A 20585-nucleotide genomic window follows, 5' to 3' on the forward strand; every position below is an offset into this window, starting at 1 on the left:
AGTTCCTCGGCGTACACATCACGGACAAATTTAATTGAATTGGTCCACCCACACAGACAGCGTGGTGAAGAAGGCGCAGCAGCGCCTCTTCAACCTCAGGAGGCTGAAGAAAAGCACTCACAAACTTCTACAGATGCACAATCGAGAGCATCCTGTCGGGCTGTATCACAGCCTGGTACGGCAACTGCTCCGCCCACAACCGTAAGGCTCTCCAGAGGGTAGTGAGGTCTGCACAACGCATCACAGGGGGCAAACTACCTGCCCTCCAGGACACCTACACCACCCGATGCCACAGGAAGGCCATAAAGTTCATCAAGGACAACAACCACCCGAGCTCTGCCTGTTCACCCCGCTATCATCCAGAAGGCGAGGTCAGTACAGGTGCATCAAGGCAGGGACCGAGAGACTGAAAAACAGCTTCTATGTCAAGGCCATCAGACTGTTAAACAGCCACCACTAACATTGAGTGGCTGCTGCCAACATACTGACTCAACTCCAGCCACTTTAATAATGGAAATTGATGTAAAAATATATCACTAGCCACTTTAAACAATGCTATTATGTTTAAATACCCTACATTACTCATCTCATATGTATATACTGTACTCGATACCATCTACTGCATCTTTATGTAATACATGCATCACTAGCCACTTTAAACTATGCCACTTCGTTTACATACCCTACATTACTCATCTCATATGTATATACTGTACTCGATACCATCTACTGCATCTTGCCTATGCCGTTCTGTACCATCACTCATTCATATATCTTTATGTACATATTCTTTATCCCTTTACAATTGTTTGTATAAGGTAGTAGTTTTGGAATTGTTAGGTTAGATTACTCGTTGGTTATTACTGCATTGTCCGAACTAGAAGCACAAGCATTTCGCTACACTCGCATTATCATCTGCTAACCATGTGTATGTGACAAATAAAATTAGATTTGATTGCGTTGGTAAATTCACTCTGGCTATCTACACTTTCATCTGTGTGACAGAACGCAGAACTACTGATGAATTTACAAATGTGCAACACCTGCTGAATATGACCGGTGTCAGTAAACGTAGACAACAGAAGTAATTGTTAGTCATGAACACTATAGATAACATGTTAACAGCCTAACCAGCTCTGCTACACTGAGTAAAATGGTCAGTGGGGTGTTCTCTCGTTTCTGTCTGGAATAAGCTAGCTAACAAGCTAGCCAACTTTAGCCAGTTAGCTTGGGTGCTTGGTTGGGACAAGCATGGATTGTCAGGCAAGCTGCAAAGGACAAGTAGGCTGCAAATCTCCATTGATTATCAGTGCAATTCTGACAGCCAGCTGAAAACGTTTGAGAGGGTTAATCTAATGTTCCTTCGTTCGATTTGTAGCTTCTCTTGCTAGGATAAGTTATTGATCTTGTTGATGTTCATAACTGAGGGAGAGAGAGCCTATCTGTTCCTGGTTGTTTGATCAATGGGACTGTAAAGATCCCAAATGTAAGAGGACTCATGTGAATGTTAACCAGCCATTGAAAAAGAGTGGGACAACATTCCACAGGCCACAAATAACAGCCTGATTAACTCTATGCAAAGGACATCTGTTGTGCTGAATTAGAAAAATGTGGTTCACTCCAGATATTGACTGGTTTTCTGATTCACGCCCCTACCTTAAAAAAAGAGTTATTTGTATTCCCAGTCATTTGAAATCTACAGATTAGGTCCTAATGAATTGATTTCAATTTACTGATTTCCTTAAACGAACTGTAACCCAGTAAAATGTTTGAAATTATTGCATGTTGCATTTACAGTTTTGTTCAGTATATAAAAGGGTAACTCTCAACCCCAATTTCAGCTTTTGTCCAACCCCCTAAAATGAAATAAAAATGCATTCAGGTAAGAGGTAGTGCGTGGAGGGAAATGACTCATCAATACAGCATTCATTTTGGGTGAGGATAAACATTGTTGGGGTCAAGTGCAACTCTTGCTCACTAAAGCATACTTACCAGAAGTCCACTGGTATGATTTGATAATACAATAATGTGCATTGCAAGCAAATATGGTTCTGGACATATATCTTACAGTGATAAAGCACTGCATTTCTGACATCTATTTCCCCTTGCAGTGTATGTTGGAATCCCCCATGGGGTACAAAACAAATCTTTGCAATTGGCTCAATCTGGAATGGGTGGGTAGAGTTCACTCTTTAAAACTGTCGGATTGGCCCATGATGTGTAAACTCCACCCTCCAGCACACCAGCTGCATGAAATCAAGAGCACCTAATCGCAATTGGGAAATTGAACCAATTGAAATTAGGTTCATTGGTTGACACCTGTACATAATTAGCCATTCAGGTAAGAAGGGTCTGGGATTCCTTTATGAGGTGCAACCAAAACAGCTGTTAGACATTGCAACAGGGATATTCTGGCAGGGTGTCTGTCTAGCATTAGTTCTGAATACGGTTGTGGTTTTGATCACTAAAATGGCTGTGACTTTTGGACTCTCTTTGAGGTTAGTTTTTCAATGTATTCATCTGATTGGTTTACCTTGTCTTGAAGTGTTCACTGGTTATTGATGTTTACCTGTCTGAATGTTTTGTAGTGTTTCTTGGATTTGTTGCCTGCTAATTGGAGGGATAACGTGTTTTACCCTTCAAGGTGCGTTTTGGTTCAAACTAATTCAAATCACAGTCTAGTTCCAATGGCCTAAGGCTGGTATTTTACCGTAATGTTTTGTTTCCTAGGTGATGCTTATGGGCATCCTGCCTGCACTGGACCTGAACCAACTAGATCCCAAGCAAGTGTGGTGTCTGGTCCAAATGCTAAAGCTACTGGCCACAATACCCTGGCAAGTGTGACGCCGGGTCCAACTGCCAACCATACCTCTGCAGAAGCGGCCCGCGCCTCAGCTGAAGCAACTGCCAACCATGCCTCGGCAGAAGCGGCCGCCGGCCTCCGGACCTCTGCAGAAGCGGCCCGCGCCTCAGCTGAAGCAACTGCCAACCATGTCTCTGCAGAAGCGGCTGGCCCCCGCGCATCAGCTGAAGCAACTGCCAACCATACCTCTGCAGAAGCGGCCCGCGCCTCAGCTGAAGCAACTGCCAACCATGCCTCTGCAGAAGCGGCTGAAGCCTGCCAACCATACCTCTGCAGCCTGCAGCTGAGCTGAGCAACTGCCAACCATACCTCTGCAGGAGCGGCTGCCGGCCTTGAACAGACGGCCCGACCCCTCAACAAGCTAGATAGGGAGATCATAATTTGGTTTGCCCAACTCCTTAATCGTCTTTCTCCTGTTACTGTGCCTCCATTTGCAGAAAAGGGCAAAGGTAATTGAGGTGAGGAATTATGCAAACTAATGCGTTTGTTTGAAATGAGTATCTCCTTCACTTGTACATCATCATGCAAATTGTATACAGGGGTGAACACTACAATGGTATAAATTCTTTTCAAAACCATACGACTAAATTTTACATCTGATTTGGCCAATATTGCTGACACTTAGGTTGTACGGTTATGCTTTTGATTTAGCCTGGTGTTCCTGCTACTCTTGCATGATTTGCTCAATAAACCATTTGACTTCAAAAAACCTTGTCCTTAAAATATAATGTTCTCTTCTGCCTACCATTTCTGGTAGTTGAGGAAAGTTTGACTGCATTTCTTGTTTTAATTCATTTTTTGCATAGTCAACACACACACTTACCCCACCAGACATGCCACCAGGGTCTTTTCAGTCCCCAAATCAAGAACAAATTAAACGCACAGTATTATATAGAGCCATTACTGGCTGGAACTCCAATCCAAAATTAAATCTAGAATGGGCTTCCTATTTTGCAAAACAAGCATCCCTCACTCATGCTGCCAAACACCCTTGTAACACGGACTATCCACCAATCATCGACCCCAGTGATATCATTTACAAAATAGGGATGCAAAATCTATCACAGTGCCATCTGTTATGTCACCAAAGCCCCATATACTTCTCACCACTGCGAACTGTACTCTCTCGTTGGCTGGCCCTCCTTGCAAGCTCTTTCATCTCCAAATCAATATCCAAGAAACAGAAAGGACATGGAGAGGGCAGTGACTGCAAATCAAAGCCAGTCCATTTCTCAGTTCACTGGTCACTATAATCAGTACCCTACACGCTCCAGCAGGTATATTTCACTGGTAAACCCCAAAGCCAATTCCTCCTTTGGCTGCCTTTCAAAATCCAGTTCTCTGCAAATGGCTGGAAGAACTACAAAAATCACTGAAGCTGGAGACTCTTTAAATCCCTCAACTAAGCACCAGCTGTCAGAGCAGCTCACAGATCATTGCACCTGTACATAGCCCATCTGTAAATAACCCATCCATCTACCTCCCCATACTGTATTCATTTATTTATTTTGCTCCTTTACACCCCAGTATCTCTACTTGCACATTCATCTTCTGCACATCTATCACTCCAGTGTTTAATTGCTATATCGTAATTACCTCGCCACTATAGCCTAATTCATTGCCTTTACCTCATCTTACCTCATTTTCACACACTGTATACATATATATTTTTTTTTCTACTGTATAATTCTGTATGTTTGTTTATTCCATGTGTACCTCTGTGTTGTATGTGTCGAACTGCTTTGCAGTTTTAAATGAATCTTGTTCTCAAATATAATACCTGGTTAAATAAATTTAAGTAAAAACAAAAAAGAAAAACTGTTGATCTTCAATGGCACTTTTATGTCCACAATATCACTGAAAATATAAAAAAAAGGACCAAGTGTCTTCAACAGCGGGATCAAGCTGATTCTATAACACTTTACAGAGGCCAGTTCATGAAGGAACATTGCTCATTAAAGTTTTTACATCACTATGACAAATCAGGACAGGTCTTTCACAGATCAGCATTTGGGTGATCACTAAGGTCAGAACTCTTTCCATGTTTAAAAATAATGTTGGACTGCATGCCTATGTTTTAGGTTGCAAGTTCAAACCCCGTTATCTGACAAGGTACAAATTTCTTCCTGTTCTACCCTGAACAGGCAGTTAACCCACTGTTCAGGCTGTCATGAAAATAAGAATTTGTTCTTATTTGTTCTCTTGGTAAAATAAAATAATTTACAGAAAACACCAGACTGATACCTATCAGGTCTTTTGTGGGTGACATCATGGCCTGGAGCCTATTTCTTGTTTGGAGTCATACCTTGTGGTATTGCTGATAATCTGAGAAAGATTTTACATCCCATTGATTTACTTGTTCAATGGTTTGCATGTCCCAGTTTAGGTCACCTCTGAGGACAAATTCAGACAGTCTCACCATGAGAGAGCTTAGGGCAGTTAAAGATTACTGACCAAGAAGTTGATGGAGGCAAAATTAACATCAACAATAGTCAACAAAGAGATATTTGAAATTTAATGCTTAAAACAAGCAAATCAAATTGTTTGGGGACAGATTTCTGGAATCAAATAACACAAATAGGTGATCCTGGAAAAAAAATCCCCCACCTTTAGATGATCTGTTTTCTTTGGCAATCAATGAGCATGTGTACTAGCCTTGCCTGAGGTTATCTCAGTTATGTAGAATTGAGAGCAAAATAAGACAATCCTATGGTTCTGTTAAAATAAACTTCGTGTGTCTCTATAATGCAAATATCTGTAAATAAAACTGCAATATGACATCATTCTAAAATAAAACATCTTAACATGATCCTCCCTTGAATGGAATTGATGGAACAGAGTTTCCAATATTTTGACATGGTCCATTGATTCCATTCCAACCATTACAATCCCCCTGTTACCTAACATGTTCCCACAAGCCTCCTCTGGTGTGGCATTTTGGAACATTCTGAATAGGCCTAACCGATATATATTCATGCACTTAAAATGTGAAGAAATAATAGTTTTTCAACATCTGGATCCAAACATTCAGCCTTATGAATTGATACAGCATAGACTCCCTATCTACTACATACACATCAGTGGGGATTACAGAATTGAGTACAAGAAATGTCCATTAAAAACAACCCAGTGGTACCACCCCTGGAGTAATCCTCCATTACACCACTAACTGTACGATTTGAGAACAGTCTCCTGCCTCACTCATTCTGCCTTTTCACATCACCTGTTAAAACATTGCACTGCGGTTCAGGTTAGTAGAACTGATAATCTATTTGATATTTATATGGGGCCTCCCAATTTTGATATTTTTTTCACGTATTAGTCTTTTGACCAATTTTCAGCTCTGAAAAAGATTGATGTGTAAAGATCTTTGATGGATGGATTACTCAAATATGACAAATTCACTGGACAATAAAGAATTGGGCTCTGATCTACTCAAATGACAAAGGTCAGTTCTTAGCTAAAGTGAGGCAAGACCCCCATGTATTGCCGACAAAATGAACTGTGTCATCCACTGACATATGATGTAGTTAGTTGATACTTAAAATACCTATCACAGGCGATGTAAGATCCACTTCAGCAATTCTAAGCTTTGATTCATGGCAAAGTCTGTTTGCAAATGCCAAACTACCTCATAGTCTGTTTGTCCCAGCCACACTTTAAAAATTCAACAGGCAGCCCAATCCGAATCCTGACCTTGGTTTTGGCATAACGGACCTGATTGGTGAAAAGACCAATTCAGTGGGAAAAGCAAAATTTAGAAAAAATGAACATTTATGAAACTTATCACCCCTTAAAAAAGTGCTTTCTGGACCGTTTTTGAAATTCTTGAACGATTTTTTTGTCAATTTGGTCACATGTGTAAGAACTTTGTTGTATACTTTTGTCAACGAATGACTGCACCTAATCGCATTTTTTTTTGAACCAAAGGAATATTTTTGTTCATTTTCAACAGCTTTCATAATTAGCCAAAGGTGAAAAGGGTCTGGGATTCCTTTTGAGGTGCAACTTCAAAACAGCTGTTTGAAAAACAGTGATATTCTGGCAGGCTTCAAAATTCTTTCTTTTTGAATTACTGTTGTAAGTTTTGATCACTTTTGTCTTTTGGATCATTTTTGATTTTATTTTTACAATGCGTTCATCTGGTTTGTTTACCTTGTCTTAGTTTCAATATGATTTATGTTTAATTGTCAAAATGTTTTGTAGTGTTTCTTGTAAAAAACTTGCCTGCTAATTGGAGGGATAAAGTGTTTTACACTTAAAGGACCGTTTTTGTTTCACTCAAATTTTGGTCAAATCACCTGTCTAAGTTCTGTATCCACAATTTAGTTGTGTTTACCACAATGTTTTCTTTGTTTCATTTTAATATCATAACCAACTTTTCTTTTTACTTGTGCCCAAGCAAGTGTGGTTTGGTCCAAATACAATATGATTTCACGTCAGAAGTCAAAATGCCACGTCAGCGGAATTCACTTTTTTGGGGCCAAATGCCATATGAAATTTGACATGGCCAAAATGCCAAAATTGACTGGTCTGACTGGCCACAATGCCACGAGCAGTGATAGTTGGCCACAATTCCATCACTCGGTGTTGATTTCATCAATGCCATTTGTTTATGTTTTCTCACTTTTGCAAAGTCAGCGTGCATTTGCAATATGGTTCAATGCAGGCATGCCCACCATCAGCATTTTGTCATGCTATAAAAAATCCTCAGGAATGCAAAATTGACTGGCTGATCAGCAGCAGCTTCAGGCCCCGGCAGTGATAGTTGTAGGCATTTCGCATCAGCAGCGTTGTGTTGATTTCATCATGTCCATCAGCAGATGTTTTTTTCACTCAGCAGAAGCATCATTGCAAGCGCACATGCATTTGCAGATAGTTTCAGGGCATTTACCATATGAAATTTGACATGCTCAAAAATGCAAAATTGACTGGTCTGATGAACACAGGATGGCACCTCAGCAGTGATAGCCTTGGACCTTTCCATCAACTAGTTGTTTGGTTTCCAACTCCATTTGTCTTATCCCTGTTACTGTGCCTCTTGCAGAAAAGGGTAAAGGTAACTGAGGTGGGGAAATGTGCAAACTAATGGTTGTTTGAAACATGTATCTCCTTCACTTGTACATCATCATGCAAATCCTGCAGGGGTGGATGATAAATGTTATGAATGGTTTTTATAAACATACGACTAAATTGACTTCTGATGTAGCGATATTGCCCGCCACACTTTTAGGTTCTACAGTTATGCTTTTGATTTAGCCTGATGTGTTCCTGCTACTCTTGCATGATTTGCTCAATAAACCATTTGACTTTCTAAAAACCTTTGTCCTTAAAATATAATGTTCTCTTTTGCCTACCATGTGCATTGCTGTTTGGTAACAGACTGTGGGCCTGGAGTAATAGGGAATGTGGTTCACAACACTTGTATAAACAGATTGTTTTGCTATAAAAATTTGCAGGAATGTGAAATTCTAAAGGTTGCTAACTTGTGGCAGAGCTCCCTCATTCTGTTCATACACTACCTGTCCCTTAGTGTAGGCTGTTTGATTTACAGTAATCTGCCTTTTACCACCAATGCCTAAACAATGCAAATGGAATGCAGTGTAACTCATCATCCCATTACCTGTCACAAACCTGTCCCAGGGACGCTGAAGTTTCTCCTTGGCCTTATTCAGAAACCAACTAACCAACTTGATACATTCTGCCTGTTCTACAATGTTGGTCTGGCCATAAAAAAACAATCATATGCGTTCATTTATTTCAGCTGTGAAAAGTACTCCACTTGGAGTAGTTCAGACATTCCTTATGTCAACTCTCAATGTGGTCTTCTGCACAATCCATTTCTACCTGACCACAATGAGGTTGCACTTGCAGAAGCTCCTGGCAGGAACTTCAATAGATTTTAAAAGGTGCACTTCAGCTCTCACCTTGTACAAAATTATCTTGAATGATGAATTGGACGTCAAAGTTGTCCCAACTTTTCTGTTGGACCAAAGAGAGAGTTTGGGAGAAAGGCTGCCCTGAGTCTTCTGCTTTACATACAGACATAATTTAAACGGTTTTAGAAACTTTAGAGTTTTCTATTCAATAATAATTATTATATGCATATATTAAAAATTTTGGACAAAAAAAAACCTGTTTACTATGGGCCACCCACTTCCTCCAATTGACCTGGGGCAGTATTCAGCCATATCTCCAACTGGTTAAAAGTTCCAATAAGGTTAACTAATGCGGGCAGTGTATGTCTCTACGCACCCCAATGGGTCCCTACTTCCAAGCTGTGTGTGTGTGTGATTTAGTTTTCCTTTGAAATTTTATGGGAAAAATGACTGATTTACAGTTCATGGGGGTTGCCTAATCACATATATGAAGTTTTGGAAAGATCTGATTTTTTTTAACCCCTCGAAACAGCCCCTGAGACACCAATTATGGCACTTCCGGTTGGCACAGGAAGCTATAAGTCAACACATATCCTCATTGGGGTATGCTTTTACAGAATCCGGAGTTTTAAGTCCTTACGTTAAGAACTGACTGATTTACACAGGGTTGAATGCACTATGTCTATCAAACTGCAGGCAGGGTATGGATATACACTTTTAGGGTGATTTTAACCACTTCCGGTTGGTCCAGGAAGCTTAGAATCAACACAGGTAGACCTCATAGTGGCCTGATGGACTGTCATCAAAGACAGGTTCATACGACATTCATAACCCACATAGGCTTCAGGTTGAATTTAGGGGTGCAGGCAATGTATTCCTATGGGGAGAGAAGTCAATGCAAACTGTCTGAAGTAAACACCTTTTAACAGTTAAGGGTTAATGCCACACGGTCAAGGTTAGGCTTGCACGGATCGGAAGGACCTTAGGAACGTACCTGAGGTCGAATTGTGCTTCTCACCCTAACGGTTCTCTCACTGTCAAACAAAAGCAAATGACGTTGTGGGGCAGGCTTCATTTTGGGCCTACTGTTCTCATGGTCGCTGCGCTCAGACCGAGCGAGCTACGGTCAAGCGGGATATCTCGTTGAACTCGGCACGGCCTAGAGATTATGTTTATGCCATTGCCTGCTCTCTGTGTCTTTGAGCACCGCACTTTTTCACTCCATCCTTGCTGTGTGTGTGTGTGAGAGCTTTTCTTTGACATCTGTTGGGAGAAATGACTGACTTACAGTTTATGGGGGTTGGCTAATCACACATACGAAGTTTTGAAAAGATCTGACCTTTTTAACCCTTGGAAACTGCCACTGTGACACCATTTAAGGCACTTCCGGTTGTCACAGGAAGCTATAAATCAACTCATATCATGATTGGGGTATGCCTTTACAGAATCCTGAGTTTTAAGTCTTTACGTTAAGAACTGAGTTATTTACGGAGGGTTTAGTGAGTGTGTGTTATTTCAGAAAATCATAGAAAATCACAGAAATCTCGCAGAGCTCCGCAGCACACTTTAAAAAGATTCGTAAGAACACCCTGCAACTGGATCTGTAACCGTTGAAAAAAAAAAACACCTATCCGTGAACATCACCTAGGTGTCGTTGTACGATTTCTCTTAAATGACGATAGATAAATGGCTGGTTCTTTTTTTATTGACACTGGAGGCTCCTTGACTTTGACGTGAAGTGGAAAAATAATTTCTCTATTTTCATTTTGGACCTTTAATCCCAGATAAATGGCCATAACTCAAAAACCGTTGAGGCCTAGACGCCATCTTGTTCGGGGCCAACTGCCCATTATGCCGCCCCTACGCTCACCGAGTTTCGGCTTCTAAATATTTTCAGTTTTCGAGATAAGGCCCCGTCGTGAATCGTGATGTTTTGTCCAATAGCAATATGATTGCTTATGCCCTCTTGTGGGAATTTCCGGGACGGCGGAAAAATGACCTAAATCTTATTATTTTTGTAAAACGGAAACCGAATGTCCGACAAAGTTAATTTGATGACTTCCTGGTAGGTCCGGCCCTGCCGCTCGGCCCGACGCCGTCCGCAAATTTTACAAACGGTTTTCGGACGTCTAGTAAGGGACCGTACATTTGCAATATGGACTTTCTCACTAACCATACAGGTACTGCCGAAATCTTCCCTTAAGGTATGTCAGCACAGTCCCTATAATCATAAGGATTAGGTACCACCACTAATTCTGTCAGCGGAGAGGGTGCACATAATAAGACATTTGTCAGTTTTAATTTTAATGCTGTATATTGAGCCCATTTATACCATTCATTTTTTACTAATATCTTTAATGATTTGTCCTTGTACAGTTCTAGGGTTAAAGTATCAGTTGGAGTTACAGTCTCAGTTGGAATCGCAATGTCCTTTTCTCGAGGTAGATTGTTAGAGTTTGCTAGAAGGTTCCAAATGTCAGTAAAAAAAACTCCTGACCCTGATGCTTCGGGTTTCTTTGTGGGTACAGTGGACTGCTTGGTAAGAGCAGTAGACATTAGCCTAGTGGTGACTACCGTAGTCTTTGTAACAGCTGCCACTGTTGTTGTCGTTGTTTTGGTTGTCACAGGCTCCTCCTGTTCAGGTATTGGCGTAGGACCAATTCTAATAACAGTTACACTACTTCCTTCAGTTAACCTTGTTCTTGCTATTTCAACTATAAATTCTTCACCTTTAACATGTTCGATCTTATTCAAGGTAAGCAACCACTCATCTTCTTTTTTTGGTTACCGTCAGGTCACATCCTTTCGGGTCCCAGATGACTTCTCCCTTTGTCTGATGATGTGTCCATCCACATAATGCAGTCTCAGGCAGAGGTTTGATCCTCTTGATTGAGATTGACTTCTGTTCTCCTGTTTCTGTTATGATTTGAGGTGGAACAGGAATGCTAACCTTGTCAGTCTTCTTAGATTGTTCAGCGGGTTCCTCTCTTCTCTTCCTGTTTTCACCATACTGCTTAATTGTGCGTGAGTCTGTTGTTCCTGTACCAGTGTTTACTGTTGCTCTTGTCATGGCAATGTCAATATTCTTTTGTTGTTCTAACTTCAATTGTCTGTTACGGGGACCATTCAAGGGCTGAAAAGTCAATTGTGGGGAAATCCTCCTTTTCTTCAGCCTGCGAGACTCTTCCTTCTTCTCCTTCTTGTGGGGTCTCCCTTTCTGTTCCTTCCCCTGGAGCTCCCTCCTTTGACTGGACTGGGCTTCCATCTGGATAGGCATCGATTTCAGAGAAGAGTTGTTCCCATTCTGTAGGTGGTATTTCGGGGTCCCACTGTGGAGGGCTTCTGTCAGGGAGGTCTGCCTCAACATGTATGTCATTAGGAGTAGCAGGCATGTTATTTTCCCCCAACCCTGGACTCTCTGGCCCCACAGAAGAGAATATTGATTGTTTGCAGGCTTTTTCTCCAGTGTTGTCTCTCATTCGTCCTTTTCTGGGTGCAGCATTTGTCGTATCCTGGCTTCCACTTGGTCTGCTGGTTCCTTGGCTCCTCCCCGGCATCTCAATCTCCTCTGCTGCTCTTGCTCCTTCCGGGCTCCGGCCTGTTGAATCAGCATCCTCGTGTTCTTATCGCTGTGCGGTTGTCTCCTTGTTTCTGATGGGACTCTGGTGCAGTGGTTCAGATGGTACCACGTCTGACTTCCTTTCACTTGGACGGTCGTTCTTGTTGCTCTGGCCACTTCATTACATTTAAGTCATTTAGCAGACGCTCTTATCCAGAGCGACTTACAAATTGGTGCGTTCACCTTATGACATCCAGTGGAACAGCCACTTTACAATAGTGCATCTAAATCTTTTAAGGGGGGTGAGAAGGATTACTTTATCCTATCCTAGGTATTCCTTAAAGAGGTGGGGTTTCAGGTGTCTCCGGAAGGTGGTGATTGACTCCGCTGTCCTGGCGTCGTGAGGGAGTTTGTTCCACCATTGGGGGGCCAGAGCAGCGAACAGTTTTGACTGGGCTGAGCGGGAACTGTACTTCCTCAGTGGTAGGGAGGCGAGCAGGCCAGAGGTGGATGAACGCAGTGCCCTTGTTTGGGTGTAGGGCCTGATCAGAGCCTGGAGGTACTGAGGTGCCGTTCCCCTCACAGCTCCGTGGGGTCCTTCTCTCCTTGGCTGATCCCACTTTCTCCGGAACACTCGAATGTAGACCAGATCTCCTGGTATCACCGGACAAGGCCCCTCTGGTCCCCTTGGATCATCAGACGTGGAACCTCTCGTCCTGGTTCAGGTTCCTAAACATACGACTTGGAAAGCAAAGTACAAAACATAACAGTATTGACAATGTTATGTGTTATGCATAAATATATTCACGAATACCGAAATCTTCACCTGACTCTATGCCTCCAGGATGCTTTTCTGCTGGACTCCACAAAATAAAAGCTCTAATAAGCTTCCTCTTGCTTTTACCCAGTCTTCCTCTTTCGGCCCCAGGTTCTGAGAGGTGTTCCCAAATCATGTCATTTTTTATTTTATTTTTTTAAATTTTGTTTCCATCTGCTCCATTTCAACTGATAAGCATATGCATATCCTTAATCAACAATTTCTCTTTTGAAGTAATTTAACACTGTATATGCTTTTACATCAATGCTGTGGCGGAATCTGCTCGGAGCCTTCACTCCGTGCACTGCCACTTTAAGAGCGCATGAGCAGTAAGGAAGGAGGCGATAAAGAGTCTGCTCTCATAGCTCTTTGGGAGGAGCTCATGGGTGGCGCGACAGTTTGATTGTGTGTGCTGTGCTGCAGAAGTTTTGTTTGTTTTCAGCGTTTGTAGTTTATAAAGTAGTTAACTCAATCATCGGTGTGATCGCTTTAGATGAAGTGGTTGTTTTTGTTTGGGACCGCGCCGGAATTATGGATCGCATGGATTAGTAGCAACATTGTTGCGGCTTTTAACATACAAAAACCAACAAACCATCGGACAGTCAGACGGCACACGGCAGGCCTGAAGACCACAGCTAAGATTTCTTTTCTCTCTCTTTCTCTTTCCTCTCGTTCCAGTGCTTTACCCTGCAACAGACTCTCTATTTTTCAAATGCACTTCCCCTTGAAGTTCATTAGAGCTGACTATTATTGCCCTGCCAGAAGTATTTTGATGGACATTTTAGTTAAAAGGAGGTTGCTTGCAAGTTGTGTATTGTTATGTGAACTGTATTGAGGTGAGGTGTACTAATGACATGTGCCGAGAAGACTGGACATTTTAAGGCCTTTGTTGTGTCGATGAACACCCCCCATTCATACCCTCTGCACTCACCCACTAGAAAATAATACAGATTATTGCAAATCCTATGTTGATGACTGGGGTAGATTTCTTGCATGAAGTTGCTGTTGAATTGCTCTGCCATTATTAGTATTAGTATTATTGTATGAGGTATTCTTGTTTGGGTTACCCCTGTGCTGTGATGTGGGTTTTATATGGTGTGTATTCTCTTTTCTCTCCACTGGCTATCTGGTAAACAGGCTACACTCTAGGCAGTCTCTTCTGCTGATGTGTGGGTCTGGTAGTGGTACTCTCTATTCTACTCTTTCCTTTCGGCATGGTTAATACCTGCCTGGCGCCCGAACAAAATCTTTTTACCCCTCTCTAATAAATACCGCTACAGAATTGGCGCCAAACAGGGACTTGAAGAGAAACACCCATGACACCATCCACACAAGGTTGAATCATGTCTTTTGTTGGAACCCCATACTGTGTCAATGTGGACACACCTGATGGTAATCATGTTCGGGATTCTTTCATTGTGGAAGGACTCGATGAACTAATGGAGTTGGATAGCACTGCCCCTAATCCCCAGGCTTCTGACTCACCTATAACATCTCCACCATTACCCTCCCTCAAACCCTTCCGGTTACCCTGTCCAGAGAGACTGGAAGAGGTGTCTCTGTGATCACTGGACAACTGGAACATCAATGGACACACACCAATCATAGTTTGACAATGCAGGAGAATGCCATTCGCAAACTCAGTGAATGTATGGAGGCTCATCAGACAGATGTGCAGAGGAGGTTGGATTACCTTCCCTGTCAAATGGAGGAAAACCAACAACAAATTGTTCAGAGACAGAAATATTTACAAGATTCTCTGAAGCAGGATATTCAAGGAAAACTGCACCGGTTCAAAACACAAATGGAAACTAACCATCATCAAGTCATAATCTTTCTTGAGGAGGAACAAAAACAGAGAGCAGAGGAGTCAGCCTCTGTTGTGAAGGGAGTGTGTTCTTATCTGAAGGAAGTTATGGAGGACATGAAGAACTCTCTCACAGGGGAACTACGATTTTTGATTGAACAGACTCAAAAGGACACCGTTAATGAGATGAAAAAAGCACAGAAGGCCACAGACCTTCAACTGGAAGGGCTGCACCAGGAGGTAATGCAGTGCTTTTCCCTTCTGGACAAATCTTCTGCACCTCCCTCAGGTTTTACCTCTGCCACTGGCTTGGCCAGTAAGGGAATAGGAACAGGTAGTACTACAAAAACCCCTCTGAAGATACTGTTAAACAACAGAACTCCCTCTGCCACTGTCATGCCTCCTATAGAGCGCTCCATCCCTATCAAAATACTTTTCCCCACTTTTGGCAGTCCAGAAGATGATGTTGATCCACTGTTTTTTATCTAAGTGTAATGATTTTCTTTCTATCCGGCCCCTTACTGACTTGGAGGTTCTTGCCACCCTCCGCAGTGTTCTCCATGGTACAGCAAGAGACTGGTGGGAGATAGCCCGTGAACATGTGTCAACCTGGGAGGAGTTTCAAAAATATTCCTCTTAGCCTTCCTCTCAGAGGACTATGGGGATGAACTGGCGGAACGTGTTCGCAATAGATTCAGGGTGAAGCAGAGCCAATACGACTTTGCCTTCTCCTATCGAAGTCTTATGTAGGAGATGGAAGGCTGATATTACTGAGCAGGAGATGGTCAAACTCCTTCCTTAAGAACCTGGTTCCCCGCCTTGCTATTCAACTTCGAGAACGTAAAAATGTGGATGATCTGGTGCGTCTTGGGAATCAGTTTGAGAAGGACTGGAAGCACCACCTCCAAACTAAAAACACTGTTCCCTCATCCCAGTATACCCATAACTCTCCTGGGGCTAAACAGTCTCAGATATTTGTACCCAAGATCCAGGACAAAAGTCCAGTTATGTGTTGGAGGTGTAAAGTCCAACATCCTCCAGATTCTTGCCCACTCTATGTCCAGCATCAGGATTCGGGAAAAGGTCAGAAAGGACCGAAGACTGAAAGTCTACACAGGCGTGGTGGCTTGCATACAATTGGGTCAGCCTTAATGCCCACCATGAAGCATTTAGACAGCACAGCTAGCGGTCTTATTCTATTCCGCAACAACTATTGGTTCCTCTGACTGTTAGGAACTGAGAGGGAAGGCCATAATCGACACAGGGGCATCTTACACCCTGATGCAAGAGGCCCTGTGGCAGAACATGGCATTACCTCATGAGGAGCTACGAACATGGGGAGGAGGGACCATTGTACTTGGCCAATGGAGAACCTACCACCCCCTTGGGCTGGATTAGTATAATAATAAAACTGCATGGTGAGACTATTAACCTTCCTGTGGCAATACTTGCAGATTCAAGCCCTGCATTTGCTGTAGTCCTTGGCCTAGACTTCCTGTTCTTCAGTGGACTGACCATCTCTATGTCCGAACCCTCCTATCGGCTACACTCTGACTATTCCCAGCCTCATCCATTTCAACCTGGTAATGCACTGATTTCAGGTTGGAGCCTGCTACATTATGCAAGGTCCGGACAAGGTCAAGTCAGAGACAGAGAAAATATAAAGAGACAAAGACAAAAACATGTTCCACTAGTGAAGTCTGAGAACCCAACTATCACCCTGATTACCGCCGTATTCCCCTTCTATCCGAGAGCAAAAGCAAACCGGATGCTGATTTCTACATCAAGCAAGCGGTGGAACAGGCATGTCTATCGGATGATGAAAAGGTGGCAGCTCTCCCAGATGTTGGACGTGAACAGTGAGGTCTGTACTCTTACACTCGGCCGTACAACCGTCTTCAAACACAAAATCTATACCCGGCATGAGGTCCCCATTAAGCAGCGTCCCTACAGGCTGTCCCCCGCCAAACTGAAATTCTCAATGAACAGCTCAAAAGCATGTTGGAGAATGGAATTGTGGAACCTTCTTTTCCGGATGGGCTTCTCCGGTTGTCCTGATTCCTAAGAAAGATGGTGGATATCGATTCTGTGTGGACTACAGGAAGCCGAATGCCATAACAGAAAGTGATGCCTACCCTCTACCAAACATAAATGACATACTGGAATCTCTGGCAGGAGCATCCATCTTTAGTAATCTGGATCTGAACAGTGGCTATTGGCAGGTGTCAATGGATCCCGCTAGTCAGGACAAGACTGCCTTTGTCACCCCTGCTGGTTTGTACTCCTTCAAAGTCATGCCTTTTGGTTTGAAGAATGCTCCAGCAACCTTCCAACGGTTGATGGAGACTGTCCTGGGAGATCTGAGGGGTAGAAATTGTCTCGTGTATCTGGATGACATCATAATCTACTCCTCCTCTGTCGCGGATCATCTGCAAGACATTCAGTCCGTCTTGACAGACTAAAGGCTGCAGGTTTGACCTTGAACTTGAAGAAGTGTCGTTTCTGTCTGCCAGAACTCAAGTTCCTTGGTCATGTGGTCAATGCTGAAGGTATCCATGCAGATCCAGCCAAAGTTGCAGCCGTGCAGGAATTCCCAATTCCCACATCCCTCAAGGCTGTTCAGCGGTTTCTGGGTATGGCTGGATGGTACCACAGGTTTGTGCCTGATTTTTCAAAGGTAGCTGAACCCTCAACCACCTTAAGAAGAAAGGTGAAATTCCAATGGACCCCTGCATGCCAAGGTGCATTTGAAGCACTCAAAAACAGTCTAATTACTCCTCCAGTGCTTGGACATCCTAACCTGAATGCTCATTTCATTGTGTACACGGATGCAAGTCAAACAGGACTTGGAGCAGTCTTGGCTCAACAAACAGGACTTGGAACAGAAGAAGTTCTTGCCTATGCAAGTCGCACCCTTAATTCAGCCGAGAGGAATTATTCAACGACTGAAAGGGAGTGCCTCGCTGTGGTGTGGGCTTTGGAGAAATGGAGCTACTACTTGGAGGCAAAGATCTTCACCGTTGTCACAGACCATGCTGCTCTGCAGTGGGTTCTGGCATCAGGCAAGACCAACAGCCGTCTTATTCGCTGGTCTATCAGACTGCAGAAGTTTGACTTCATCATTGAGTATCGCAAAGGAAAACTGAACGTTGTACCAGATGCCCTTTCTCGGATTACAGAGACTGCCAATGTTTGTCCTCCCTTGTGCAGTACTTATACTACCGCTAAATGTCTGGATGATTCCTTTCCTCTGGATGATGAGAGTGTATGGAGAGCACAGCAGAAGGATGCTGCCATCATGGCGATCCACAAGAGTCTGTCTGAAGAAGACTCCAAGAGTCGCCTAATGATAAGTATAGCATAATTCAGATAAAGTGTATCGAAAAACTCCAAGAGGAGATGGAATACACAGCACCCATTATCGCGTCTTCATTCCCTCTACATTGTGTGACCAGATAATCCAAGCTTATCATGCCAATCCCATGAGTGGCCATCTTGGCGTTTTAAAACTTATCGAAGACTACAAGAGGTGGTTTACTGGCCCGGCATGTGGGTTGATACCCGAAGTTTGTACGGCAGTGTGAAGTCTGCCAGAAATACAAACCAGACATTGGCCGACCTGCCGGAAATGCAGCAGACCGTGGTGAACCATCCAAATGAAATGTTGGGAATTGACCTCATGGGACCTTTTCTCCCAGCCGGGGACCCGAATGAATTTTTATTGGTGGTAGTGGACTACTACACACACTGGGTGGAGTTGTTTCCCCTCCGCAGCTACTGCATCAGCCATTGCTCTAATTCTGCGAAGGGAGGTTTTTACCAGATTTGGAATTCCAGACCAAATCCTCTCTGACCGAGGTCCACAGTTCATATCAGGAATCTACAAAGAGCTCTGTACCTACTACAAATGTAATTGCCAAGTTGACCACAGCCTATCATCCTCAGACCAACCTGACCGAGAGGGTAAACCGAACCCTGAAGGGGATGATTGCTTCATTCGTGGGGATCAGCACACAGGTGGGATCAGCATCTCCCTGAATTTCCGCTTGCACTGAACTCTGCCGTGCAGGAGACTTCTGGGGTCACTCCCGCCGAACTCCACCTGGGAAGACCACTAAAAGGTCCGATGGACAGGGTCTTGCAAAGTTCAAATGTTTCACCTGACTGCCCAGCGTTTGATGCCGTACAACACCACCACACACCTTGCTAGCCAGAGTGGAGGCCAGCAAAACCAAAGCCCAACAACGACAGCTGAGAAACTATGACAAACATAGACGAGACGTTATGTTTTCCACTCCCAGTCTCGTGTCTGGATACGTTTCCATCATCTGTCAAAGGCATCTAAGAAGTTCACTGCCAAGCTAGCTTCGAGATGGAAAGGTCCATACCGTGTAGTGCAGCAGTTGGGACCAGTGAACTACTTGGTCTGTTTGAGGACACTGGGGAAGATGTCAGGACAGTGCATGTTGTTGACCTAAAGCCCTGCTACCCTACGGCAGAAGAGCTGGATCGCAGGGGCAAAAAGCAACACCTGCAGGACCTCTTCGGGAGGACTTGATGAGAGTGACTTCCGGTTTTGTGTAGCAGGAACATGAACCTTCAAAGCCTCGCATCCTCTGTTTCTACAGGCATTGTTTTTTCATGGGGGGAGGAGTGTGGCGAAATCTGCTCGGAGCCTTCACCGTGCACTGCCACTTTAAGAGCGCATGAGCAGTAAGGAAGAGGGCGACAAAGAGTTCGTTCAGCTCTTTGGGGGAGGAGCCTGGGGAAGCGACAGTTTGATTGTGTGTGCTGTGCTGCAGTAGTTTTGTTTGTTTTCAGCGTTTGTAGTTTATAAAGTAGCAACTCAATCATCGTGTGATCGCTTAGATCGTGGTTGTTTTTGTTTGGGACCGCGCCCTGAGGACGTATGGATTAGTAGCAACATTGTTGGGCGGCGCTTTAATACAAACCAAATTCCAAACCATCGGACAGTCAGACGGTACACGGCAGGCCTGAAGACCACAGCTAAGATTTCTCTTTTTCTCTCTTTTCTTCCTCTCGTTCCAGTGCTTTACCCTTTAAATAGATTCTCTTTATTTTTAATGCAATTTCCCTTGAAGTTCATTAGAGCTGGACTATTATTGCCCTGCCAGAAGTATTTGGATGGACATTTTAGTTAAAAGGAGGTTGCTTGCAAGTTGTGTATTGTTATGTGAACTGTATTGAGGTGAGGTGTACTAATGACATGTGGCCGAGAAGACTGGACATTTTTAAGGCCTTTGTTGTGTCGATGAACACCCCCCATTCATACCCTCTGCACTCACCCACTAGAAAATAATACAGATTATTGCAAATCCTATGTTGATGACTGGGTTCGTTCTTGTATGAAGTTGCTGTTGAATTGCTCTGCCATTATTAGTATTAGTATTATTGTATGAGGTATTCTTGTTTGGGTTACCCCTGTGCTGTGATGTGGGTTTTATATGGTGTGTATTCTCTTTTCTCTCCACTGGCTATCTGGTAAACAGGCTACACTCTAGGCAGTCTCTTCTGCTGATGTGTGTGGGTCTGGTAGTGGTACTCTCTCTATTCTACTCTTTTCCTTTCGGCATGGTTAATACCTGCCTGGCGCCCGAACAAAATCTTTCTTTACCCCTCTCTAATAAATACCGCTACAA

General features: G+C 43.3%; 1 protein-coding gene and 1 long non-coding RNA gene across 3 annotated transcripts in view; both read left to right on the forward strand.

Moving 5' to 3' along the window:
* Positions 1-20585, forward strand: part of LOC135568981 (circumsporozoite protein-like) — a 55340-nt gene that overhangs the window by 25364 nt on the left and 9391 nt on the right. The window lies entirely within an intron of this gene.
* Positions 2367-2973, forward strand: LOC135568979 (uncharacterized). Its single transcript, XR_010462781.1, has 3 exons — positions 2367-2498; positions 2589-2644; positions 2731-2973. It is a non-coding gene; the product is annotated as an uncharacterized LOC135568979 (long non-coding RNA).

The sequence above is a fragment of the Oncorhynchus nerka genome, unplaced genomic scaffold (assembly GCF_034236695.1).
Source record: "Oncorhynchus nerka isolate Pitt River unplaced genomic scaffold, Oner_Uvic_2.0 unplaced_scaffold_1291, whole genome shotgun sequence".
Lineage (NCBI taxonomy): Eukaryota > Metazoa > Chordata > Actinopteri > Salmoniformes > Salmonidae > Oncorhynchus > Oncorhynchus nerka.